Source organism: Trachypithecus francoisi, unplaced genomic scaffold, assembly GCF_009764315.1.
Source record: "Trachypithecus francoisi isolate TF-2019V2 unplaced genomic scaffold, Tfra_2.0 Lachesis_group1, whole genome shotgun sequence".
Classification (NCBI taxonomy): domain Eukaryota; kingdom Metazoa; phylum Chordata; class Mammalia; order Primates; family Cercopithecidae; genus Trachypithecus; species Trachypithecus francoisi.
Window position 1 is genome coordinate 156868745 of NW_022681454.1, and position 27400 is coordinate 156896144.

The 27400-nt window shown below is 39.0% G+C and overlaps 1 pseudogene; it reads right to left on the reverse strand.

Annotated features, from left to right (window-relative positions):
- Nucleotides 1–17453: 17453 nt before the first annotated feature.
- Nucleotides 17454–18959, reverse strand: LOC117084968 (annotated as a pseudogene).
- Between the last annotated feature and the right edge of the window lie 8441 nt (nt 18960–27400).

Here is a 27400-nt window from a genome sequence, read left to right on the forward strand (position 1 = left end):
AAATTCAGGGTCAGCAAGGTTAAATTTCCAAAGGTATACAATTAGTAAATGGCTAAACATGGCTATGAGCCTCTAACTCAATATCTGCAGAATTTATATTCATCTTATACTGGGCTGTCATATTAAAAGCAATAAAGACATTGAGAGACAGAGAAATGGAAAGAGGCTCAATGGATTTGAAATGAGGATAGTTCAAGATGATATCGTTAGGTTGTATGCTTCAGAACCTTAACAGTTATTATTAAATATTGTTTAGCCATTATTCAAAGCTCTGTACATTAATAATTTTCTAATGCTTACTTAAAATTATGCAACAAGTGCAGTTTAGCAGCAGACATTATTCTCTGAGCTTCCTGTTAGTTAGAGGAGTATTACCCAGTCTGTACAAAGTCAGATGAAGGGAAAGGCCAGAACTTTCTGTAGCAAGTTCTCCACCACTGCTGTTAAAATATTTTCAATAATGTCTTTGACTTGAGCAGCACTTATAATGTCTAAAATGCTTTCACCTAAATTACCTGTCTTAATGATCACTGAATAATAAGAGTGAAAAAAAATAAGGCACCAAGAGGTTAAACCCCAGGGCTATGTAGCAAAGTCAGTGCATACAGGGACTCCCAGCGGCCTTTCCAGTGACAAGTATTTTAGATTTGTAACCAAATGTCATGTCCAAAATGGAAAATGTTTTGAATCTTAATAATCAATTGAATAAAGGATGGCAAAAGGAGGAGGAGGAAAAGAAAGAAGTCCAAGACTGATGAAATATAAAAGACAATAAAGAGGAAATAGGCATCAAGTAGTCATTGGCACAGAAATGTGGTCGAAGTTGGTGGCAGGGAAAGGCACTCTAGAAAGATCGTGAAGGTCAGGAGGAGTTGCTGAGAATCAAATCTGAATAGGTTTGGAAGCATATTTCCTTTCCTCTTTTGGTAGTTTAGCCAAGACCTGGTTCAGCTGCCATCTGTAAAGAAATGAGGCTTGGGATGATGTCAGCATCCTGGCAGGCAAGGTTGTTCCCAGAGCTTTTGGTGGGCAGACCTTGGCCCTTGGTATTCATATTGCTTTGTGCTATTTCTGGACATCCCTTGATATCTTTCTTGTTGCTTAGAGAAACTAGATGTTCCCAAGTCCTACTTAGGTAATCTATAAATAGGAAACACAGTGTTTGAGGTGGACTCGTTCTCACTGGTGAAAGTGCTCCCCATGGTGTGTTCAGCTTTCTGTCAAGCCTGCTGATCACAGCAAGCGCCTCTCTGCTTGTACCTTGTCCATGGTACATGCAATATATCTAACCCCAGTCTATGCTACGGAACAGAAGGGGTTGTTCCATAGCATAGAGGGGGTTGCATGCACTCTGCTACTTCCCTGCTTGTAAGTTTTGGCCCAATAAACCCTATGGTATCCCTGCAACATGTGATCCTAGTGTGCATGTCTGTGATCCCCGTGCATGATAGAAATAGTGACAAATAATAGATGACACCCTTAATATAACATGACAGAAAAACAGAAAAATCTGAAAGCTAGCAAAATGGTCCACATGAGCCTATTGCCTACACTGACAAGTGAGGATTGATAATTGAGAGAAAGTTGACAGAGGATATTGTATTAGTCCATTTTCATGCTGCTGATAAACACATACCTGATATCAGGCAATTTACAAAAGAGAGAGGTTTAATGGACTTACAGTTTCACAGGGCTGGAGAGGCCTCACAATCATGGCAGAAGGCAAGGAGGAGCAAGTCACATCTTATGAGGATGGCAGCAGGCAAAGAGAGAGAGAGCTTGTGCAGGGAAACTCTGCCTTATAAAGTCATCAGATCTCATGAGACTTATTCACTGTCACAAGAACAGAATGGGAAAGACCTGCCCCCATAATTTAATTGCCTCCCACCAGGTCTCTCTCACAACATGTGGGAATTCAAGATGATATTTAGGTGGGGACACAGCCAAACCATATCAGATATACACACACACACACACACACACACACACGTATATACACATATACATATACACACATATATACACACACACATATATGTGTGTGTGTATATATATATCTGATACTGGGAACAGAAACGTTTAGGGGGCTGCATGCACTCTGCATGCATATGTGTATATATATAGATCTATCTACTTATATCTGTATATCTATATCTTATATAACTTTAAAAAACCAATCCATCACATGTAACTTCAATTACATAATCTATGGTAAAATTAATGTCTCTCTATTTTTATCATAAATTTGAGGAGCTTTACCCTGGTCATTGATAACCCCCATGAATGAAGAAAAGAAATATTACTTTAATAGATATCTCACTATTTCTGTGATCTACAAAAATTCACATGTCAAATTTTTTGTCATCTTTTTGAATACAAGTTTGTTGACAATCTCTAAAGCCCTAATCAGGCCTGTCCTGGTGCAAGAGTGAGATTCTGCTTAAATAAATTAAGATTAGAGTAACTCTTTCTTTCTTTCCTCAGAGTGACACAGTCACTGTCCTCAGGAGGCACACACCCTGGTAGAGAAAACAGACATTAAAAATCAAAACCATCTCTAAAGGCCAGAAGTACAAACCATTACTACAAAATTATGCCAATAGAACATTTCCTTAATTTGAAACTCAGAGAATGGTGCAGGATGGTATTTTATTTTCCTCATAGTTTATTCGACATCACAAAATCCACCTTAGATGTGTATTGAGGAGTCTTTTCTTGTTAATTTACTTAATCTTCTTCCTGGGTCTTTAAGCTCTTCGATCTCCCTCAGGATCTTGGATTGTAGTCAATTATTTCTATACCTTTCCCCTCTAGTTGATCTTTGGGAAGAGTAGGTGGATCTTTGGGAAGAGTAGGTCCTTCAAGCCTCTCAGGAGGAAACATCTGAAAGGAAAAAATTCTTTCTAATGTGAACTGCCTCTTGTTGCATAACTCTCTTATATCTGTTAACACAATCTTTGTCTTTTTGCTTTTGTATCAGAGGAAGGAATTTATGGTAGGAGAGGAGATCACTTACCCAATAAAAGCAAATATTTCATTACAAATGAAATAAATGTCATGAGGGCAAATACTGCAGAGACTTGACCTAGTGTAGTGGATACTGTAGTGTGGTATCCAGTTACTCTTTCAGGATGGAAGCCCTGGTTCTCCCAGTGCTGAGAATGCTGCTTCATTTGAAGTTGCTACGAGCACTTGGCTACTTCTCCACAGGGGGAGCAAGAGAGGAATATGATTGACATTGAGGCAACTCACTTAAGACCGTCTTGCTACTCTTTGACCCAATTTTGATAGACAGTGAAACAGTCACAGCCTGAGAAGGACACAGACCCCACAAGGATGAGTATATGTGTCACAATAGATGCCTCACCATGAGATAGCCTGGGGTGAGGGAATGTCAAATAAATTGTAGAGGAGGGAGACAATGAATATCAGATGCAATCCTGAGACCTGCTGCAGCAGTAGGGACTATAGTTTGTCACTCTTATCAATTTACTCTAGGAAAAGAGGCCCACCAGAACTTGTATATTAACAAGTGGATAAGATTGACCCAAGAAGTGATCTGCAGTGAATGCTTCAGTGAGCTGCATTCTTACAGCTCAGTGTTTCCTTTTGCCCAATTCTGCTTCGTTACCTTCTCTTATTGTTGGTGAATAAGAATAAACCAAGGCTCTAGAGAAGAAGGCACTAGAATAATTCAGTCTAAGGCAATGGTTCTGAATAGAAGTAATCCTCTCATTCCCCCATGGGGACATTTGGCAGTTTTGGGTTGTTAAAACTGGGGATTGCTATTGGCATTTAGTTGAGTGGAGGCGAGTATTGCTGCTAAACATCTTATGGTGCACCGAACAGCCATCCACAAAAAAGAACTATCCAGGCCAAACTATCAATAATGCTGAGGTCAAGAAAACTTGGCCTAAGGGAATGATTTATGGAGAGCGCTCTGAAGTGGGAAGGAGCCTGGAACATTTGAGTAATTAGAAGCAGCCAAGTGTATCCAGAATAGAGTATTCCATGGGAAGGGAGGGCTGGAAAAAAAAGGTGCAAACTAGGTAGTGTAAAAGGAAGTTGATTTTTATGTTACTGGAAAGCTGTTGAAAGTTTCTACTCTAGTGAGCAATATAATCAGATTTATGTTTTTAAGAAATAACTGGTAATGAGTGATGGACTAGAGAGAGGAGAAGAGAGTGCAAAAATATCATGTGAAACGTGGTGGTTTCGTTAGCCTGATGGCAGGGGAGATGGAGAGAAGCAAAAGGATTTGAATGGTTTATGAGGAACAAGTAACAAACTTAATTATAGATTGGTGAGGTAGCATGTTATCGCATTTAAGTGCACAGGCTCTGGAGCCAGAGAACATGGGTTCAGATTCCAACTTTGCCATTTACTAGTTCTTCAACTTTGAACAGTTATATTTGTTGTCTTCGTGTCCTGGATTTTGACCTATTGCTATGACTATGACATGAGTTAATTTTTGTAAAGTGCTTAGGAGTACCTAGAGCATGGTTTGTGCTATATAAGTCTCTCGAATTAATCAAATAAATCAGGATGAGAGATGAGACTCTTGTTTTTGTTTTTTTCTTGGGGCCCAGAGGGATGAGCAGGGTCATAAGAGAGGCCTCTGTTACAGAAACATTAAGGAAATTTAGTTGTTAACATGGTTAAAGCTGCTGAGATGTCAAGAAAGATGAGAACAGAATTAGACAATAGTTTTTATAAGTAAATCTTGACTATATTCTTAAAAATTGAGGTCTATACTAACAAATTGAGTTACTTTACTATAAACCAGGAACTACTAGTAAATATCGCTCCCTAACCTTATATTGCAGTGACTAAGATGTTCTAGGCTTGATTTGTCTTCTTCCGAAGAGGTAATTAAGTGGTGAGCTAATATTAATTCAATTATCTTTTGCCACTTTGTGACATTAATTATTACTTGTCTGGGTCATCAAACAATCTAAAGAAATTCTACCAATAACATTTGAAGAATTCTATGAATCTGAAGACAGTTTTAAGTCTCTACGTTAATTATCTTTTTCTTACTAATAAACAATTGTTTTAATCTTTCCTTTCCTTCAGATGTATAACCACCTTATGTCACAGGATCCTTGGGGTGTTGCTTTTCCAGCCAGAAGCCTCTGTGGCCAGTGGTATCTTTGCCCAAGTTTTGCTCAGGCCCACTGGGCTTATTCTGCTCACTTGGCCTGGTAGGCTGCACTTGGCTTTTGCTACTGACCTGGATCCCGTGTCTTCCAAGGATGAGGCACAGAGTAATGAGGGGTGTCTGAGAGAGCAAGAGCAGGGTCCAACCACTGCACATAGCCAGACATGCCAGCTGCTATGGCTGGACGGGCAGCTCCAGGAACTGGCTTCATGCAAGCCTGCAGCTGGATCTGATGCTCTGTAAGCAGCTTCCACTATAGGCACCCACGTCTGGACAAGGGGAATGTGGAGGCACCTGGAAGCTTGGAGATGCCAGAAACTGCAAAGCCCCAAATCGAATGTCAAAACCCTGGCTTGGGAAGCCCCTAGGTCTGGGCTTCTGGAAGAGCCATAGCTCTTCTCTCCTTCTAGTCACCCGCAATGTAGCGAGCAAGGGGGGTGTATTTCAGCCCTGTTTGTATTATAGCTCTTTTAGTCCCCTCATTCAGCAGGTCCCAAGTTCTTGTCCCACTTCCAAGAAGAATGAGGTATGCAGACAACTGGAGGGTGAGTAAGGTAAAGAGGTGATTTATTGAGCAACAATACAGCTCTCTGGAGACCTAAAGTGGGTACTTCCTTTCTGCAGGCAGGTTGTCTCAACAAGAGCAGCCCTCAGTGGAGAGGAGACATGGAATGGGTAGTGCCTATCTGCAGGCAGGTTGTCCCAACATCTCTGTGAGTCTGGCTGGGGCTGGGGTTTTTGTGGGCTTCAGAAGGGAGGAAGTACATGGTGATTGGTCCATGGGCAGCCATGGGTGGGCCTGTAAAAAGCAACATAAATTCTCACTCTGGGCAGTGGACTCCACCCAGAACTGGCAGCCCCAGCCCCTATCCTTTAGGCTGTCCCTGGATTAAAAGAAGGGTTTCACCAAGGACCCACTCCTTTCCACTCAGAAACCTGTCTGCCTCCTGCTGCTAATCAACATGTAGTCTCCAGAACTTCAGCTGTCCATGCTGAGGGGCACCTGCAGGCCCACACCCAGCCACCATCGGAGCCCCCTTGGCCTCCCTCCCATGCTCATTGGTGCCCAAAGTTCAGAAGGGGTTGAAGTGGCAGGGAACTAGAATGTCAGTGCCATGCTGAGCACATGCACACAAGGCCGGGTCAAGATAGCACCTGGGCTCAGCCACAACTTTGCTCTGAAATCAGAGTGGGCAGGTGCCAGGAGCAGGGAGAGACCAGGCAGCAAGAGCAGGCACTTCTGAACCTGAGGGGAAAGGGGGACTTTCTGATCCCTTAAGAGTGCAGGGATGCCAGGGTCTGCAGCCTGGGAGGGTGGGGCTCCTGCACTTCCAACTCAGAAAGGGGCAGGGCTCCCTCCTGTTCCCAGTTCCTGCATGTTTTCAGCTCCAGTCAGCTCCATGGGGTGTGCAGCCCCAGCCATACCTCCCCAGCTGCAGCTGGCATCTTCACAGTGGCCACTCCACAGGGTCCGCAGTGGCCATCACTTATACTCTGCAAAACCAGAGTATAATTGTAACCTGTGTATAATAATTAAGTTATACTTATATATAAGATATACTTATATATTATAGTTCTGTTTTAGCCCATTTTCACACTGCTCTAAGGAACTGCCTGAGACTGGGTAATGTATAAAGTAAAAAGGTTTAATTGACTCACGGTTCTGCATGGCTGGGGGGGCCTCAGGAAACTCACAATCATGGCAGAAGGGAAAATAGGAATGTCTTACATGGTGGCAGGTGAGAGAGAGTGTGTGAAAGAGGAACTGTCAAACACTTCTAATACCATCAGATCTCATAATAACTCACTATGATGAGAACAGCATGGGGAAAACCGCCCCCATGATCCAATCACCTTGAACCAGGTCCCTTCCTTGATTTATAGGGATTATGGGGATTACAGTCCTAGATGAGATTTAGGTGGGGACACAAAGCCAATTCATATCAACTTCTAATATATTTTTTGAAGAATAATTATATTAAGTTATACACATATTATGTATAAGTTATACATTACATATACATGATACAAAAATATTAAGTTATACATGTATTATGAATAAGTTATATATAACATATCATATGTGATACAAAAATATTTATTGCATTATTTTAACACAGTACATTTTTTTAAAATTGTGAATCTTTCACCTGGGTACTTGGAAGCAAATCTAAAGGTGCAAAGGTGTCTATCTATGGAGACATAAAACAAAGATAAATTCGAGGAGCAATTATCAAAAATTATAATGCTAAGAACTACTTAAGTAATCTAATTTCACTTGAAATTTCTTAACACAAAGAGCTAATAATCCTTATGATTTCCAACTGTTCATTTGGAACATGGTTTTTCAAAGCAAGGTAAAAGATTTATAGGAGCATTGTCTCTAGCAATTTCTTTACTTCAACAAACACATTTGGTTGATTGCATGAACCACGGAAGTTTCTTTGTTTGTCTGTTTGTTTTGTTTGTTTGTTTTTAAAGAAAGGCATAGAGGGCTTGGAAAGCTTGTTTTATGTGCCACAGCCCTAGAATAGAAAGAAAGAAAGCCCAATGATAAATTTGAAGTGTTAATTGGGTAGATAAAAATAGAAATTGTTTTGCTTGTGTCAGGAGTATAATTCTGGAATTTTGTAAATTTGCACTAGTGAGAAAAAGAAAATCACTTTTAATATCCCCTGAGCCTAAAGAGGTTCATCATAGCACAGGCTACTCATATGTTGATTTTGCATAGATTTTATAGCTTAACAAATGTTTTCATAAATATTGTCTTAGTTCTTAAAAGAAACCAATGTTGCACATACAAGTCATTATAGCTACTTTACAGATATAGTAACCAAGAATCACATGTGAAAGTCACATAGTTTAGTACATATTTGAATTCATTTTAATTTTAGTCCCTTGACTCCAGGACCAGAGTTACTTCACTCCATTCTGATTCTCATTGTTTGTGTTTTCTTCATTTGATTCAAAAAGCTTGAACCTTCTAAATGAAGCCCAGTGACCCGATTAGGTCACCACCACCAATTCTCCTTATATTTTTGGAAACATCTCAGAACTAAATGTACTAATCCAAGGCCAGTTTAAATTCATGTCCTTATGATTCTATTTTCAGATAATTTTTGTTTTCCCAAGTGGTAAAGATACTGTTTACATTTTAATTCATCTTCCAGAAAGCGATATCTACATTGTATATGGGCAACATTTAGCCTGTCATGCAGTACATGAGACATGGTGGCAAAATGTTTCCTTACCAATTGCATGATTTGAAAAACCTATGTCTCAGTTCTGGGCATGTGACAGACTTGCCACTTATACACAAAATTCCCAGGAGTGAGATAATGATTATGCAAGACTAAAGTGACTCTTATTTTTAGGGTCATTTGAAAACCTGCCTACAGTGGACAGGGCCATATCTCCTTTAACATTGCATATCTAAGCTAATACAGTGCCTGGGACAAAATGCATGCTTAGTAAATTCTTGTTGAACAAATGAATAAATGGTTTTAATCAGTCTCAGCAGGCCTCCAACACTCTTGAAAGACTACACAGCCTTTAACATCCAATTCAGCAATCATCCATTCAGCCAGTCAACAAATATGTAATGAGTACCTTTATGTTCCATACTGATACAGGAAGGCTGGGCTCCTGGCCAAATCCCACCCTTAAGCCTGGAACTGTGGTCATATGTGAAAATAGCTGATTCTGCTTTTCTGCCCAAATGTTGCTTTTTTGGCCTACCGTGCCCTGATCCTGTGCCCATAAAAAAAAAGACTTCAATTTACATCCATGACTGCATGCATAAGCCACTTGTGTTGCTCTGCCAGCTGAAGTTTTTTTTATGGGCACAGGATGGATGAAAAAGGATTGTTCCCTTGAACTTGACCTTCATGGGCAGGAACTGGAGTAGCTCATTTCACTCAGCCTGCCACTGGCCACACCTCACAAGAGGGATTGTGCAAATAAGAGAGTGCAGGAATCAGAGGGAAGGAATGCTGAAAGTGGCTGGTCACTCTTCTCTGGTGGAAGCAGGGTCTACGTGAGCCTTGCCACAGCTTCCACCCCCTACCCTCTAGGAACCTGGGTTCTTGTCTGGCATCCAAGAAGAATCGGGTCACACGAACGGATTGAAGGGTAGTGTATGTGAAGGATTTTACTGGGCAATGGATGTGACTCTCAGCCGAATGGGGAGTCGGAAAGGGGTTGGTGTGGGAAACAGGTAACCTTTCCATAAAACTGCACCATCTGAAGTTAGCCATGTCTATCCATAGTCTCTGATGCCCAGCTGCTTATTTCCCCAACGTTCACCAGCTTGTATCCTCGATGTTAAGCAGCTTGCGTCCCGATCACTTGCATCAGCCACTTGTGTGGCTCTGTCAAATGCAGTCTTTTTATGGGGACAGGACAGGGGTGGCAGGCCAAAAGAGCAGCATTTGGGTGGAAGAACAATGTCAACTGTTTTCACTTAGGGTCGTGGTTCCAGGCTGAAGGGTGGGATTTAGCCAGAAGGCCAGCCATTCTCTATTAATAGTACTTTAGGTGCTGGAATAAATACATGAAAAATAACTCATTGAATTTATATTGTAGTGGCAAGAGGTAGAAATGAATAAGACAAAAATAAAATATTTAAAATGTTAGATGATGAAACAAGATAAGGACAAAATAAGTCAAAAGATGGAGTAAAAGGGTTGGTTTACAAGTGATGTGCAGAGTAGCCAAGAACATCTTTAATTTGTGAAAACTATTATTATCTTCATTTCATGTTTTTAACTACCAAACAGGGTATCTTAAAATTCACATATATTTCTATTCCATTTTATAGGCTTATAATTGAATGCTGATTTTTAATAGTACCATATACATACATAAATGTCATAGGATTTGTCATCTAAGAACTTCCATTTCAAGGGCTACCCTCTAACAACAGTGAAGGATTTGTAGGACACACATGATACACATCAGACAGACTCTTGATGTTGGGATGGTGTTCAGATTAAAGCTGCAGAAGCTCACAGACCCAAAGAGACAAACCAAGCCCTCTGAAAAGAAATAAAAGTGGTTTACAGACTTTACAGAAAGTGTTTCAAACATAGAAAATCAAGTCATATAAATGTATCAGATAAAATTTATTTTCTAATTAAAAGTCTTGAGCTTCCAAACAACTGCAAAAATAAAATAAAATGAGGTTTTACCTAGTAGTTATTTAGAGCATAGCAATGATTTGGCTGAATATTTCTACAACATCAGCAATCAAACTGTATGAATCTACTTGTTGAATCATTGTAATCAGCAAAAATTGGTTTTGTAAGGCAAGTTTAGAAAATAGGACTTGAAAGAGAAACTTACACAACACAGAAAGAACTATATGAAAATATTAATTAGAATAATCAATAAAACAATACTTCTGAGAAGTAGATTTTAAGATATAATATAGCCAGGATCAAAAGGGAAGAAAAACAGATGCCTTTTTTCTTTAAGCATTTCTTACTTTCATTTTTTGGTAGGCAAGCAGAGTTGAAGACATTTACTTTACAAATTGATGAGACAAGGTTCTTCAAAGTTCTCAACACCTTGATTTATTGACTTAAAAGATTTAAGTGTTTATATCTCTGTACAAACATTTACTGAATCTTTTTGTATACATTAGGTTGAATCATATGAAATAGCTGATATGCAAAAAAGGCTATTTTATACAGGCCTATCCCATACTTTTATAACATGAACATTATAGATTTTTTTAAAAGAACGTTGTAAAAAATAAATATAATGGGCAGTTGTTCGTGCATTCCAAAGAATAGTCTTCCAAATTGCATAGGTTTCTTTAGAGTTCAGTGTACTGGACTACAAAGCTTCAAACACAGCATAGGGTAGCAGAAACAAATACTCCAGGTAAGTGAAGTCAAGTGAACTTCCTTCCTGGGTTTTTACTCATCCTTTTTTATGTCTAGACACCCTTTGCTATTCACTTCACATATATTGCCTATTGAAAAACTTCTTTGCTAATTAAAGAACCCTTCCTAGGTTAGACACATCTGCACTTTCCTCTCTACCCTCACATTTTGTTTTGAGAGAGGGGGGAAAGATCGTGTTCTGCCCATTACAGCTTTCACCTTTATATCACACTTTTGAAAATAACTTAGATTTGGCCGGGCACGATGGCTCACGCCTGTAATCCTAGCACTTTGGGAGGCTGAGGCGGGCGGATCACGAGGTCAGGAGATTGAGACCATCCTGGCTAACACAGTGAAACCCCATCTCCACTAAAAATACAAAAAATTAGATGGACGTGGCGGCAGGCACCTGAAGTCCCAGCTACTCAGGAGGCCGAGGCAGGAGAATGGCGTGAACCTGGGAGGAGGAGCTTGCAGTGAGCTGAGATTGCAAAACTGCACTCCAGCCTGGGCCACACAGCGAGTTTCTCTCTCTCTCTCTCTCAAAAAAAAAAAAAAAAGAAAAGAAAAGAAAAGAAAAAAAAAGAAAGAAAATAACTTAGAGTTTAATTTTGAACAATTTGTTTAATCATTTTGAGAATTAAAAGGCTTGTAAAAGAATCCAGAACTTGGACCGGCACAGTGGCTTCACACCTGGAATCCCAGCACTTTGGGAAGCTGAGGCGGGTGGATTGCTTGAGCCCAGGAGTTTGAGATCAGCCTGGGCAACATGACAAAACTCCATTATTATAAAAAATACAAAAAAAAAAAAAAAGAAAATTGTGCATCGTGGCATGTGCCTGTGGTCCCAGCTGCTTTGGAGGCTGAGGTGGGAGGACTGCTTGAGTCTGGGAGGTAGAAGCTGTAGCGAGCTGTGATCACACCACTGCACTCCAGCCTGGGAAACAGAGCCAGACCCTGCCTCAATTAAAAAAAAAAAAAAAAAAAAAAGAATTCAGAATTTAAATTTTAAAGTTCCGTCTTCACTATTCTGTTCATGGCTATTATTTATTTTATTGTTTCCTTTCTAATTCAGGCTACTTAATAAACTCACTTTGATTAGCATCCGTGGTCATAACATATAAAATATACAAAAAATTTCAAATGTGTAGGGAAAATTCTGATCATATTATTTTTACAAAGAATGCATACAAATATTATTCTAGGCCAAATATTATTCTAAGCACTTGGGTTATATGTCTAAACAAAGCAGAAGTTTCTTATAGGATTTCCATGCCCTCATGGAATGTACATTTCAGCAGGTAATATTTTCAAATAGATTTTAGTAATCCAAATATTTAATGACATGATATTTTCATATATTGTACTGGAGACCTGCTTGATAACAATTTTTAAAATACAGCAAAAGAGAAAAATCACCTTGAAAAAAGTCAGGTTTTACTAAAAATACCATGCAAGATATGATGGCAAGATAAAGGAAAAATCTACTAAATATCAAAAATCATGTCAATAGGGTTTCAACACAATAAACTAGGTTTATGGAGCTACAAGTATAAAAAAGAAAAAGTATTCTTTAGTGTAGAGGCTCTTCCCAAAAGGCACAAAGAGTATTACAGATTTGATAGAGATATGAAACAAGCAGGAATTAAATGTTACATTTGAAAATCACTGGACAATTCTAAGAAAAACAATGAAGTAGCAAGGGAACCTTTAAAATATAAATTATCAGGGATTAGAAATATTCAAAATGCTTATTTTATTATGTTGCAATGATTAAAACTAAGGCATTCAATCTGAGAGGAGGAAAATTAGAAAGAATAAATTTTTTAAGAAAAGAAAACTTTCCTTAAACTCACGTTGTGTCACTAATAATTACATAGCATTTAACAAATAATAATTGGTAAAAACATATAGTAAATGCCATAACATTGTGCCAACTTAATTTCTAAACACGGCTGATTAAATAAGACGGAAATGACCACTTTTGTCAAATGGGTCCTTTGATAGTAATGTGATAAAAAATTTGGGAGTTCACCAGAGAAACAGCCCTGTCTCTCTACTGGAAGATCCCTTTCCTGGAAGATCTCATCCTAAATGTCTGAAAATCTAACTGGTCTGAAGACCCATAGCACTGGGTAAAACCCACTGGTTAAAAACAAAAGAGAAAGAAAGAAAGAAAGGGCATACAGCATCCTTTAAGTAACTTTTCTGAGACTTGCCCTGCACCCCAAAATCTCCCTCTGCTTCAATACTATCAATACTATCCAAATATATCTAACACAGACACTCCTTTGATAAACCCATGGTAAGTTAGAAATATCATAAGTTGACAATGCATTTATTTTATTTTCATTTTTATATATTTTTGAGATAGGATCTCACTCTTTCACCCAGGCTGGAGGGCAGTGGTGTCATCTTGCCTCACTGCAGCCTCTGCCTCCCTTGCTCAATCGATCCTCCTGCCTCAGCCTCCCGAGTGGCTGTGACTACAGGTGTGTGCCACTGCACCTGGCTAATTTTTGTAGAGACTGGGTTTCATCATGCCGTACAGGCTGGTCTCAATCCCTAGGCTCAAGTGATCCTCCCACCTTGGCCCCACAAAGTGCTGGGATTATAGGCGTGAGCCACCACATCCCGCTGAAAATGCATTTAATACATCTAACCTATTAAACATCATAGCTTAGCCTAGCCTGCTTCAAAGGTGCTCACAACACTTACATTAGCCTATAGTTGGACAAAATCATCCAACACAAGGGCTATTTTATTATGAAGTGTTGAATATCTCACGTAATTTATTGAATACCATACTGAAAATGAAATACAGAATGGATGTGTGGGTATCCATAGTATAGTTTCCACTAACTGTGCATTCCTTTTGCACTATTGTAAAGTTCAAAAATCATAAGTTGAACAATTTTTAAGTCGGGACCATCTGTACGTGACCAGCAGTATTGCAAACTGTGAAGCACATGTTTTCATGTTTTACTGTTTTCACATTAAAGAGAACTGTAGGGATGGTAGTATTTATCTCCTATAATTCCAGCTTGTACCAAACGATTGTCTTATTTTATTTGCAGGTTATTAATCTGCCCTTTTTTCAACTCAGAGCATTTTGTACTTAGAGTAAATAGTATAGGGCCTATAACTTTTCATTCTTGAGGGAATTTTAAAGATATGTTTCATTTCATTGCCTCAATATCTTTTAAATCTTCAAACATCACTCACAGTTCTTGCAGTTCATATTCTGAATAGGAGTTTTTTTTAAAGTAAAACTTAGAGCTTGCCATGTTTATTTGGTATTTTTTCAATTACATATTTTAAAATAAAATTTAAATTTCAAATGTGGAATGATTGGAAATTATTGTCAAATGGAATTTTATTTGCCTCTGAAACCATTTCTTTTCTTTCTAAAAAAGTTTGTATATGTTTATTAAATTTATAGATGGAGTCCCACTCTGTTGCCCAGATGGGAGTACAGTGGCACTATCATAGCTCACTACAGTGTTGAACTCCTGAATTCAAGGGATCCTTTACCTTAACCTCCTGAGCATCTGCGATTACAGGCACATGACACTATACTCAGCTATTTATTTATTTATTGAGAAGAGGTGTCTCTATATTGCCAAGGCTGGTCTTGAACTTCTGGCCTCAAGTGATCCTCCTGTCTCAGCCTCACGAGTCACTGGTATTACAGGCATGAGCCACTATGCCCACCCCACTTCTTTAGCATCAGTTTATTTTAAAAATAAGATTTCAAATATAAAAATTATGTTGCACAAAGGTTAATTCAATTCTATCTTTTAAAACGTTCCCTTGGAAATTAGCGAAAAGGAAAGTCATATCTTCTAATTTATCTATTAGTCAATTGCAGTATATTTTCTAGTGAACACATATTTCAATCTCAGATCATGATGAACAGACAGAGAATTATGAATGAATTAATGAAAAGAATGCACTAAAGAAAAAGTTGTACTTATTGAACATTGAATTTTATATGAAAACTTCAGCCAGGATGGTACCCAGATTGCTTTTAACATATTAGAGGACATTTGGCTCTGTTAGAAGTGATGTATCCTCTGGCGGTGTTAGAACTACGTCCAACAATGACTTGTTTGTTATGGTTCAAAAGAAACAGTAGAGTGCTTTTGATTGTGCTTTCATAAATTTATTTTGGGTTTACTTCCAGTAGCACTGCCTTAAATTTTATTTAGATCATCACAGACCTTATATATCTTAAATTAAATTATTTTACTTATAAATATCACCCATGCCTTTTTACTCTGTAAGGTGTTACTAAAACTGCAAACTAGTCACTTAGGAGGAGTAGGATGACTTCATTTAATTCTATTGAGAGCCATGCTTTCTAAACTCCTTTTACATTTTTTTCCTCAAATTTTGTTGGTTTATGTTTACAAAGAATTCCTCTAGAATCTCATTTCTAAAACTAATAAAGCTAATTCACAAACACTAGAAATACTTGGGTGACTGATGGAGTTTAATTATACCAAAGGAGCAAAAAAAAAAACCACCTGAACCAACAGTAGTTGATAACTGGTGAAGAACAGTGCTAGCTGGAGCAGGCAGAGTCTGGGACTTGCTGATTCAGCCGTGTGGGAAACAGCAGGCATGCTAAACAGGGAGAGGGAGCACAGCTGCAAAGAGCAATGGTGCTGACAACGGATAATTTCAGAGTCTGTGCTGTGTGGAAAAGTTGCTGGCTGTCCAGGAAACCCTTGTTCCCACAGGGCAGCAATTCCAACCTTCAGGATTATTTCTTGATTAAAATATAAAGCAGTGAAAAGGTAAAAGACATGCACATTTATTTTTATTTACTGTCTAGTCAATAATAGCTTTTTACCCTGGAGAAAATAAGTGTTGATTTTTTTTCTTTGTTTTTAAAGAAAATGAGGAAACAGCACCTTCTATACTGATCACTTTTAGATGCATATTTTGTGATATTCATCAATGTACCCTCATCAGAGCATCTGCTACTCTGTGGAAAGTTATAAATAGAGTAGTCAATTTCCAGTACAAATATTGCAGGCCAATCTAAGGTGATTTTTTTTTTTTTTTCTCAGACAGAGTCTCACTCTGTCACCCAGGCTGGAGTGCAGTGGTACGATCTCGCCTCACTGCAGCCTCCACCTCCTGGGTTCAAGCACTTCTCCTATCTCAGCCTCCCAAGAAGCTGGGATAACAGGTGCCTGCCACCACGCCTGGCTAATGTTTGTATTTTTAGTAGAGACAGGGTTTCACCATGTTGGCCAGGCTGGTCTTGAACTCCTGACCGCAGGCGATCCACCTGCCTTGGCCTCCCAAAGTGCTGGGATTACAGGCATGAGCCACCTCTCCCGGCCTCTCAGGTGATCTTATCCTATAAACTAATCTCTAGCATTTAACAAAATAGAACAATACTGGTGTATTAGTTCATTCTCATGTTGCTATAAAGAACTGCATGAGACTGGATAATTTATAAAGAAAAAGGTTTAATTGACTCAGTTCAGCAGGGCTGGGAAGCCTCGGGAAACTTACAATCATGGCGGAAGAGGAAGCAAACGTACTTCACATGGCAGCAGGAAGGAGAAAAATGAGAGCTGAGCGAAGGGGAAGCCCCTTACAAAACCATCAGATCTCAGGAGAACTTACTCATTATCACAAGAATAGTATGGAGAAACTGCCCTCATGATTCAATTACCTCCCATGAGGTCCCTCTCCCAACACGTGGGGATTACAATTCAAGATGAGATTTGGGTGGGGGCACAGAGCCAGATTACATCAACTGGCAAAGTATGGCCTCCAAAATAAAATTCCTAAACTTTAACCACATCCCATTATTTCCATTTTCTTATATTTTCATATTCTTATTTAAACATCAACTCAAATGGTTCTTCCTCCTTATAGTCCTCTCTAAATTCCCAAGTCAGCATTATTGCTATCCCCAAAGTGTTCCTGAAGGTTAGTTTGCATTTCTATTATAATATTTATTTAATTCTGTCGGTATTATATTATGAAAAATCGACTCTTACAAAAGTAACAAATTACTGGTCTTTGTCAGTACCTAAGGTCATTTCCACGCTTGTCTAACTCAAGGATGTTTTCTCAGGATCTGATTTTATTTATCACCTTTGCTCTATATCTGTACTCAACAAAGGCGTGTTGGTAATAAATTGTTTTAGCAACCATTATGTGGTAGTAAAATAAAGGATTGATTTCTTTAAAGCCATAATTATTTATTTATAAATAGTTTAGAGGTTAAACTTTACTCAAACAAACAAAAAACTAGGTGACATTCTGGGGTATGAGGGACTGAGTCTCTCCTAGGTGCTGGACAACACCAGGCACTGGCTGCACAAGGCCAGAGAGGTTACATGGTGGCTCTCTAGAAACCCGACGGCACAGAGCTGCTACATTCCCTGTAGAGCATTCACTTCTTCCAAGTCCAGTTTTATATGTGGAACCTCATCACTTGTTTCCTTTTTCAAGGTCCCCCTGGGAAGGCAGCCATGCTAGGCAGAGGGCCACATTCCTCTGGGAATTCCACACTGTGGAAGCCCTTCTTACCTGCCAGCTGTTGATGGGTTTCCTAAGAGCCCATGGAAGAGGCCCCAGGTGAGGGGGAGCATACTGATGGACCCAGAGACCTTGGCAAACATGTCTTTGATGCCAGCTCACTGGCATATGGTGATGACGGCCCTGTGGCAGCAGACATCATAACCTCTGGGTTGTTTCTTAATCTTGATATGTCTCCTTTTAAATCTTAATGAAATATCATGGAATACTGTATGGTCTTCATATCGTTCTACATAACGCAAATAATGAATTGCTCTATCCTTTGTTTTTCTGAAAGCATCTATCCGTTTAGTGGCTTTCCCAACAGCAAAACTTGAAGCTCCTTGTCCATTCCCCACAGCATCCAGGACACCTACCAATCTCTTTCTTCCCTCTTTTGCTGTCCTATTGAAAACATTTCCTACCTCAAGTATCCTGGCATCATAATTACCATATTTTTCTGTGTTGGGACCAGGGTCGGGGGGCTAAGATCAATGCCTCCCCACAAGTTTCCACTGCATCCTTGCTCTCATTTAATTTTCATCTTCCTCTTCCAGTCCCATTCTTCTCTCTGCTGGGTCATGTTGGCCTCCTCCTTCTGTTCTTCCTTACTTTTTTGGGCGATGATCTGTACTGCTCCATTTTTAATAAGAGGGACATTGAGACCAGGCCACAGAAACCATAAGGCCCTTCACTAATGATCTGACCCCTGTTCAAATCCTTTCTTCTCTTCTTTTTAGTTCTGTTGCCTTTTCCTTTTCTTGCTCCAGCACCAGTCTTTGCTAAAACACCTTTCCACAGCTCATCTGCAGTGGAATTTCCTAGACAGTCACCTAAAAAGTGCAGCAACTACAACATCAATATCAAATTCCTGAGGAACTGAATTGAAAACTCAAATAAAACTGGTCAGCAAACAATTATCTGCTCTGTTACGAACAAAAGAAAAAAAAAAAAAGGAAGACTGCGATAAAAGACAGCACTTCCAAATCTTCTCATCAGTGTATAATGTTAGTAAAACCACGAAAGCTGATTGTTCATGTTGGAAGTAAGTCTCTAATCCTTGGAGGCAGCACTGACCCAGAAAGACATTTTTGAAAAGACAGCGAGAGAATAAGAAGAAAGAAAAACTTTTGATATTGTTCCAATTGGTGCAGATATTGACTAAAAGGAAGGTTCTTATTTGTTTTGAAAATATATTTCTAATGCATATCACCATGAATATTATAGATAATAGTTTTATATTTTGGCAACAATGGTGTCATCTGGAAATGATGGCACTCCATAGTCAAGTAATCTGTATGTGATTACAACTAAGTGATTTGCAGACGTACCATCGTGACAGCTATCACATCCCTATGCATCTTATTATTCTTTCTTCAAATGTTTATTGGTTCCCTTGTATCTAAAAACTGAGGGCACAGGGTGCAAACAGACTGATAAATATATATGCTCCTGGGAGAAGTTGCAGATGTAATCGATTTTGCTTCTAGAGATAGAGGAAAGGCTGGGAAAAGTAGGAGCAGCCTAATCTATTTTCACCAATGATTACAGTTTAATGAGTAGGTGGAGATGAGTGGAGAATGAGAGATTATCCAGACAGAAGAATGAGTGCAAAGGACTGAGGAATGTAAACATCGGTAGGGTCAGACCTACTGAATTTGCTGAAGATCAATGGTGGGAATTGCAGCTCGGATAAGTGTGAAGATGTATCCAAATGTGGAGGGCCTTGTATTTGAAGCTAAGCAATGGGACTTTATCCTGCTGGCTGGTGCATCTCTTTGGTGGGAATAAAAATGAACTAAAGCTTGTTAAAATGCCCAATTCTGAAAAATTCTCATTCAGTAGGTCTAGGATGAGGTTCAGAAAATCATTTTTAGCCAAAATGCTGGGTGACATTTTTTAAGATAGTCTTTGTTCAAAAATTAGCTGGGCGTAGTGGCTGGCGCCTGCAGTTCCAGCTACTCAGGAGACTGAGGCAGGAGAATGGCATGAACCCGGGAGGCGGAGCTTGCAGTGAGCCGAGATCACTCCACTGCACTCCAGCCTGGGTGCAAAACAAAAACAAACAAACAAGCAAACAAACACACAAAAAGATAGTCTGTTCATACCTTAAGGAAACAGCAATTGTGGGATGTTGAGGCATTCTAACCAGAAGCACAACACTCTGCAAGATCATCTGGGGTGAGGAAAAGAAGGAAATTGGAAACACTTGTTTTGATTTGAAAGCACAGTTTTTTTGTAAAACCCACGGTCTGGGATGAAGGAGACTTGGATTCCTGCTTTGCCTCCTTCACTGATGAGTTCTGTTTCTTAAGAGCTGTTGTCAAACTTATTTGGCTCTCATTTGCACCTTCTTTCTAAGTAGGTAAGTATTAAGGGTAAAGATGCTTTAAAAATATTTATGCTACTCAAATGGAGGCTTTATAAACAATGCCAATGTTACAGGCTGACCAGATCTAGGATGTGACCCAAATTAGAAAATATAAAGTATTAGTGGATGCCATGATTTGTGAGATGGCCACTGGACTATCCTTCATAGTAGAGCTTGATGTTTGGAATTTGAATATAGGTTCTCAGACCAAAAGAAGAAAGATATGGTTAGAACTTACCCTTGGTGTTCTCTCAATGACTTACTTACTATTACAAATGAAAAGAGTTAATGTTTACATAAGAGCTCTTTGCCAGGAACTGTGAAAGCATTTTACATAAATTATCTCTTTTTTTTTTTTTTTTTTTTTTGAGATGGAGTCTCGCTCTGTCACCCAGGCTGGAGTGCAGTGGCCCAATCTCAGCTCACTGCAAGCTCCGCCTCCCAGGTTTACGCCATTCTCCTGCCTCAGCCTCCCGAGTAGCTGGGACTACAGGCGCCCCCCACAATGCCTGGCTAGTTTTTTTTTTTTTTTTTTTTTTTTTTTACATTTTTTAGTAGAGACGGGGTTTCACGGGTTAGCCAGGATGGTCTCAATCTCCTGACCTCATGATCCGCCCGTCTTGGCCTCCCAAAGTGCTGGGATTACAGGCTTGAGCCACCGTGCCCGGCCAATTATCTCATTTAATTATCCCATAGCCCTGTACATATAAATATATCTTAATTTTTTAGTTGAAAGTACTGGCATCAGAGATGCCAGTACTATCCCAAGGAAGCATTAGTAGTTAGAAACTAGAGCTGGGATTCAAACTGATGCTGTCCGACTCTAAAAGCAGCACTTTTAACAATACTTCGCTAAACTAGATGAGTCTCCCTTAATTTGGACATACACAAAAAATAGATTTGTCATAGATCACAGACAGTCACTTAGATTTTGGTCTAATGTGTAATTCTCAGTTTCAATGATCTCTGCAAAGGTAATATTAGTAGGTTGTGAGTTATGCAAATTGAAAATATCATCTATTTCTTGTACAAAAATAAAAGCTTTGTCAAATTTATATTCACACATGTTGAAACAATACATTCAAAGAACAATGTATTCATTTTATGTGGGAATTTAAATAGGTCCATGTGGAATAAAGATTAGACCGGTGTTCTCATGCACAAATTACTAGAGTAACTGGACTAAAGTCAAGAAACCTGATTTCTCACACTAGCTCTGCCACTAAACACCTGTTGTTTTGAGGTAGCAAGTTATCCTTTCTTTTATTTTGCTTTTTTTTTTTTTTAACTCCCTTATAATATCACAGGACTAGACTAGGGAGCCTCCAATATCCCTTTCAGTTCTAAAATTTTATGCTTCGATAATTATGAATAAACATGTTGCCCATCCCTTGAGTTAAACATGAATGATGAAGCATCTCAAGTCTGAAAAATATGGCTTTAATCTTATGTGACACCTCTGGCCCACGGTATCGCAGGAAAGCCCTACCAATCACATTTGGCTGCTTTGCTTATGTAGTTTATGACCAGAATTGGTTTGCTTTAGATAACACACTCTTGTGCTGTGCCACTGTTGCTAAGATACAGTTTTGTAAATAAATGTTATTTTAAATATACATCCTGCTGTGGGGAGAAAGAAATGTGGAAAGCAGTTGGCCAAAGATGTAAGCTAACTTTTGAGAGGACTGAGACCATGCTTTAGATCAACCTTTACAGGATCCACATTTCACCTCATCCTAAAATTATTTTGCTTTACCCTGAAACTGGGTGAAGGGAGGTTAAGCATTTGGGGGAAAGAGTGATCAAGTCTAAGGTTACTAACAACGATGAGTTGTTTTGTAACCCTAGTGATCTGTCCAGTTTGAAACGACACTGATACTGTTGCTGCAGGGCTCTGTGAGCATATAGTTTTTTTCCCTCAACATTTCTGTCTCAACCTTTCCGTTGAAAATAAATAAATGAGAGAAACAGAAAGAAAGAGAGAGAATTTGATTGTTACCACTTACAATAGATTTTAAAAGTCCCCATTTTAGGAAGCAGTATTGAAGGCTGAAGGGATTCCAACCGGGCGCCCCTGCTCCAGAGGACAGTTGGCATGCAGACTGCCTAATAAAGACAACAAAGTAAGTCGTTCCCCATGTGCTGAGCTCTAAGGGGAGCAGAAAAGCCTGTCACTCCCTGATAACTCCTCCACCATTGCCCTGAAAACCCACCATTAGACACCCACGTCTTAAAGCCGCCTTGACTCCTTGCTTAGGAGCCGCTACTGAAATGTGAGCACCTCCAGAAGAAAGAGGAAGGCATAACCACGCTCCAGCTGACGCTTCAGAGGGGATTTTCTGGGCAACTAGCTGTCAATAGGAGAGAAGGGTGGTGAGAGAAGAGCGGTCTGGAGGGTAGCTTGCTTGCCAGGCAAGGGAGAAAAAGAGCTGGAAGTGTACCGTGGGGTTCCAAAGTCATATTTTGTCTGCCTCAACCATTTTGTCAAGGCCAGCCTAGCTGGCCTAATTCGTATTTGGTTTTGCAAATGAAACCAGATCCATTAGCCTGTTTTATGTCGCTTTTATGACTCTAGACAAGATTCTTATTAGCCACATTCAATGACTGTACCTCTTTGCTTCATTTCCCAAAACTGAGCCAACTGTCCTATCGCTCAGCCTATGTATACTCAGGAAATAGAACTTAATTTTATGGTTATTAATTATAAGTCCTTAAGCATCTGATAAGCTTCTGTGAGGACAGTTAAAGTGTTGCCCTTACTGCAAAAGCCTTGATATGTCTTTGTAACTCTGACTAATTCAGAAGGGCCACACTGAGAAAATGTTCATCATCTGCTCACTCACTGACAGCAGCTCACTCTTCAGGAACTTCCACAAACAGCTCTTCTCCTTGCGCTCCTGGGGTCACTGCTTTCTATTCCATGTCCAACTTCTTCACCAGGCTTTAGGCGTCTGAGTCACAGGCTGGACTTCAACGTTTTAGTGTCACCTCCCCACCTTCTCCATCCCAGACATCCCCTGGTTTGGTCCCAGTCTGTCCCTTTTCTTCTTTTCCTTTCCACTGAGTCAGGATCACTTTGTTTTCCTGTTTATCTCCCTTCTCCAGGTTAGCAAAAGAGAACAGTAAAGAAATTACCCTGCTGGCAGATAAAAATTTAACTTGGAAATTACTGACATCTGGACTGCCTGGTTACTATAAAGACACACAAACCATGTACTTCGCCTGTATGTGTCCTGGGGAAAATGCTGAAAGAGAGTATTGGGTATAGGATTCAGATTGTTTTAGAGAAATGGAAGTGAAAACAAGACAAATGACCAGACAATGAGGAATAGAAAGCTTGCCAAAAAGAGACACTAAAAAAAACAGGTGAACATAATAATGACAACAAACTCAGGAGTTCAAGGTGTACTGTCTTCAAATAGTCCTGTAATTCTGAAGATTAGAGTACGTTATGTCTAGCCATTTCTTAGAATTTTCAATAATCCATATTTTATGGCTATGTAAATTTTAAAGACAGTGGTTTGATGTCAGCCAAATCTATGGTGGAAATGTTGCTCCACAATTTACTAGTTTTTGTGATTTGGGGCTTTTGAGCTCTCTGAACCTTATTTTCCTTATCAAGAAAATCAAAATCGACTTCAAATAGTTATTACGAAGAATGAAAGAAGTGAGAATGCAGAGATTAGCACATGCCTGGCACCTAATGAGTAGGCAATAAGGGATAGCTGTTTTACATGCAATGTAATTAAATGCATATTGAGCCCTTTAAGTGCCAGGCACTATCCTAGTCATTACATATGTATTGCCTCATTTAATATTCATATTACCTTATGAGGTAGAGACAATCATTTGTATATTTCTTTTTCAGATGAGATGGTGGATATATGTAAAGTTAAGTCATTCACCCAAGGTTACACAGATGGTAAGTGGGAGAACTGGGATTTAAGCCCAGGCAATGGGCTCAAGAACCCACACTCTTAACTACTATTCTTTAAATAAATATGATTGCAAAATCTTAGAAATGAAAGACACTGGAAATAGTTCAGTACAACCGATCATTTACAGATGAGGGACATGGGCTTCAGAGAATGAGTGTGAGTCATTAGTGAGTGGCAGACCCAGGAGGAGCCACTCTCCTGTCTCTTGTGTCCTTGCCTGTGGCCTCCCTGTGCACTGAGAGAGCTTTCCCCACACATGATAGACACTCATTGGGTTGTCCAAGAATTTTCAAGAGTGCAAACAGAAGAGTATTTATTTTAAGAAAAGATTTCCATATGATTTAGATAGTTTATATAAACTGATGAAATAAACCTGACCTGTGGGAATTTCATCTATAGCATTAGGAAAAAAAAAAAAAAAAAAAAGAATCAACAAAATAGAAGGAAATGGAGAAGAGAGGAAGTTAACAGAATTCAAGCTAATTTTGATTTTTCACCATGTCTCCAAATATGGGAAGGTATGGCCATTGGATTTTCATCCTCAGTCTATCACTTACTAGGACTTCATCTATATAAAGACAAAAGAGAGGGTACAGGAATGTTTAAATTTTTGGATTCATTTTGCCTACATGTAATTTGGGGGATGTGTGTTCAGTTCCCTTAGTTAGTCTCCAGTTGGCTATATAATAAGACTGCAAGGGGTCTTTTATAAGAGTAGCTCTGAACTGTTCACATTGTGTAATTTATTCTTGACAACCATCCTGGGAGAGATGCAGTGGAGATTAAATAATCTCCTTTTGTTGGAGAGGAAAGTGAGGCTCAAAAAGGGTAAGTGGTATACATGCCAAGTCCCTAAATTGACATTTTCATCTCATACTTTTGGAGGAGAGTTTCACTGATCACAACTGCTTTCTCTTTCTCTCAAACATAGTGGCCTATGCCCCAGGAATGTAGCATAATGTCTATTTACATCTATCTCTGCATAGGCAGGTGTAGATTAAATTGCAATGTAATTGTCACAGCATTTGTCTCCATCTTAATGATAATAAAGATGGAAAACTAATAAAGATGAGAGATTTTTTTCTTCTAAAAAAGACTTTTAAAATTATGGAATTAGAACATATAGTTACTGTAGACCCAATCACCACAAGTGCTAGCAATTGTCCATGTATGTATAGAGACTTAAAGGCAAATTGAGAGGCAAGCAGTTAATTATTTAAATGCTGTAGAGCTATGTAGCAGCCCAGAGACAAAGGTTAAAAGGAAAGTTTTCAATCACAACTTTATTATGTATGTATACACCGTAAGCTACACTTAGACATAATCCACCTTCAGACCTCTGAGCAACAAGTTATATGGGGAAGGAAGGAAGACACAAGTTTGAATGATATCAGCCCAGTAAGCTAGACAGATTCTCTTGGTAAAGTATCATAGATTCAAATTTCAGATCAGTCTCTCTTTTCCTTCAGAGTTTTGAACAATTTTTGACAGAATTGCCCTATTTACTAGTTGCTTAGTTATAGGTAAATAGTTGCTATCTGAGACATCGAGTAACATTCAAGATTGTTTGGGACCCATAAAATAGTCTTGTTTTGGTATGACAAATTAATTATTTAATTATTATTATTATTAAAATTATGTATTATATATTATTATATTATATTATTATATATAATTAATAATTATTTAATTTTTATGGCATTTGCATTAGTTAGCTTACAGGCTACATTGTTTTACTATGGATACCTTAAAATGCTTAAAACATTTTCTTATGCTCACAGATACTATGGGTCAGGAATTCAGGTGGGAGACAGAGGGGATGACTTACCTTGTTTCAAGCTCTCTGGGGCCTCAGTTGAGAAAGCTTGTCTGTCTGAGGGTGAGTCAAATGTTGTGGGGCAAACTGGAGGTTTCTCTACTGACATAGCTGTACAGTCTGGGAGGACAGAGGCTTGGTTCAGTTGGAATTGTCAACCCATTGTGGCCTTGGACATAACAAAACAGGGCAGCTGAGTTCCAATGGGGAGCATCTTGGGGATGAGCATTCTGAGAAAACCAAGTAGAAGTCACAAGGCCTCTTCCGGCCAAGCTATGAAAGTCACATAGCATCACTCTGCTATCCTCCGTTGTATAAGAAGTCACAAAGCTTTTGAAAAAAGAAGACATAGACTACATAGACTTCACCTTTTGATTCCATGTTTTTCAACTTTCACAGGGTCGTTAAACAAATAAACACTTCAATGGTGAGCGTTCCAGGGCTGTGAGTGGTCTTCTATCTTCATCCTATGGTTTCTTCCACTGTCAGTATTTTTCAGGCATCAGAAAGTGGAAAATGCAGAGTACGCATCCATAAAAAGATGACCAGGAAACTGCATACTTTAGATTCTTTCATACTTCATCAGCTTGAATTTAGTCCACATGGGCTCATATCACTAGAAAAGTGCCTAGGAGAATAGTATGTAGCCTGCAGGGAGTGAAGGTGTACATGTTCCCTTCTGTTACTAAAAGTAAGAAGGAGAGAAGAAATACTAGAAGCAGGAAGCCTCCATCTGCCCCTCTGACTTCTCTCTTCTCCCGAATTCCACACACACACTCACACCATTTTTTTCTATGTATACAACACACTCTCCCTTTCCCACCAGTAGAGACAACTCAAAATTTCATCCTGTTTCTCCATACAGCACAAAGTCAGAATTTCTGAGTGATATTCCATCGTCTTCATCACATCTGGCTCTGGCTTCTTTTATCTGGCAGACTACAAACAAAAACCAAGCAAAATGTGCTGATGGCAGAGCCTCATATTTGGCTTTAGGCAATTCACTTGTGGCTATTATAGACCCTTACACGACTCCAGGTAGGTTTAGGGAAAGGGTCACTGGAATTAGGTTTTATATGGGAACTCTTGATTCACTAATACATTTCTAAATATTTTTTCAGTGTTGTTTCAATTTTTGAAATGACAACCACTTCTGGTTATTACACAATAGAGAAATAAACTACATTTTAAAAATCCAATACCGTTGTATGGGTGTTTTAGTTTTTTCTTTTTCTTTTGGTTTTTGTTGCAGCAGCTTAGCTTTTACTCAAATCAATACAGTATATATCACAAAATTACTTCAATTTTCTACATTTATTTTAGTTTTAAATTTGAAGATGACTTCTTAAACAAGAATATATATTTGAGCAATTTAGGATTCAGTGAAGTAGAGTCTATTTTGCTTATTCTCACTTATCTTGTTCAATGATCTCAACAGACGCTACAATACAAGCACAAAGAGAAGAGCAGATGGCCTGGAAAAAGAATCAAAGCAAATTTGGCATTCATTGTTACTGTAATTGCCACTTCTTTTTCTTTAAAATGAGAAAGATTATTATAGTTAAGTTTTGGAAATTTTCCTACAGACCCAGTGAAATCCAGGGGTGTTCCAAGACAGAGATTAGAAGAAAATCCTCTCATCCTTGCCCACTCTTTGTCCCACTAACTAATGAAGCC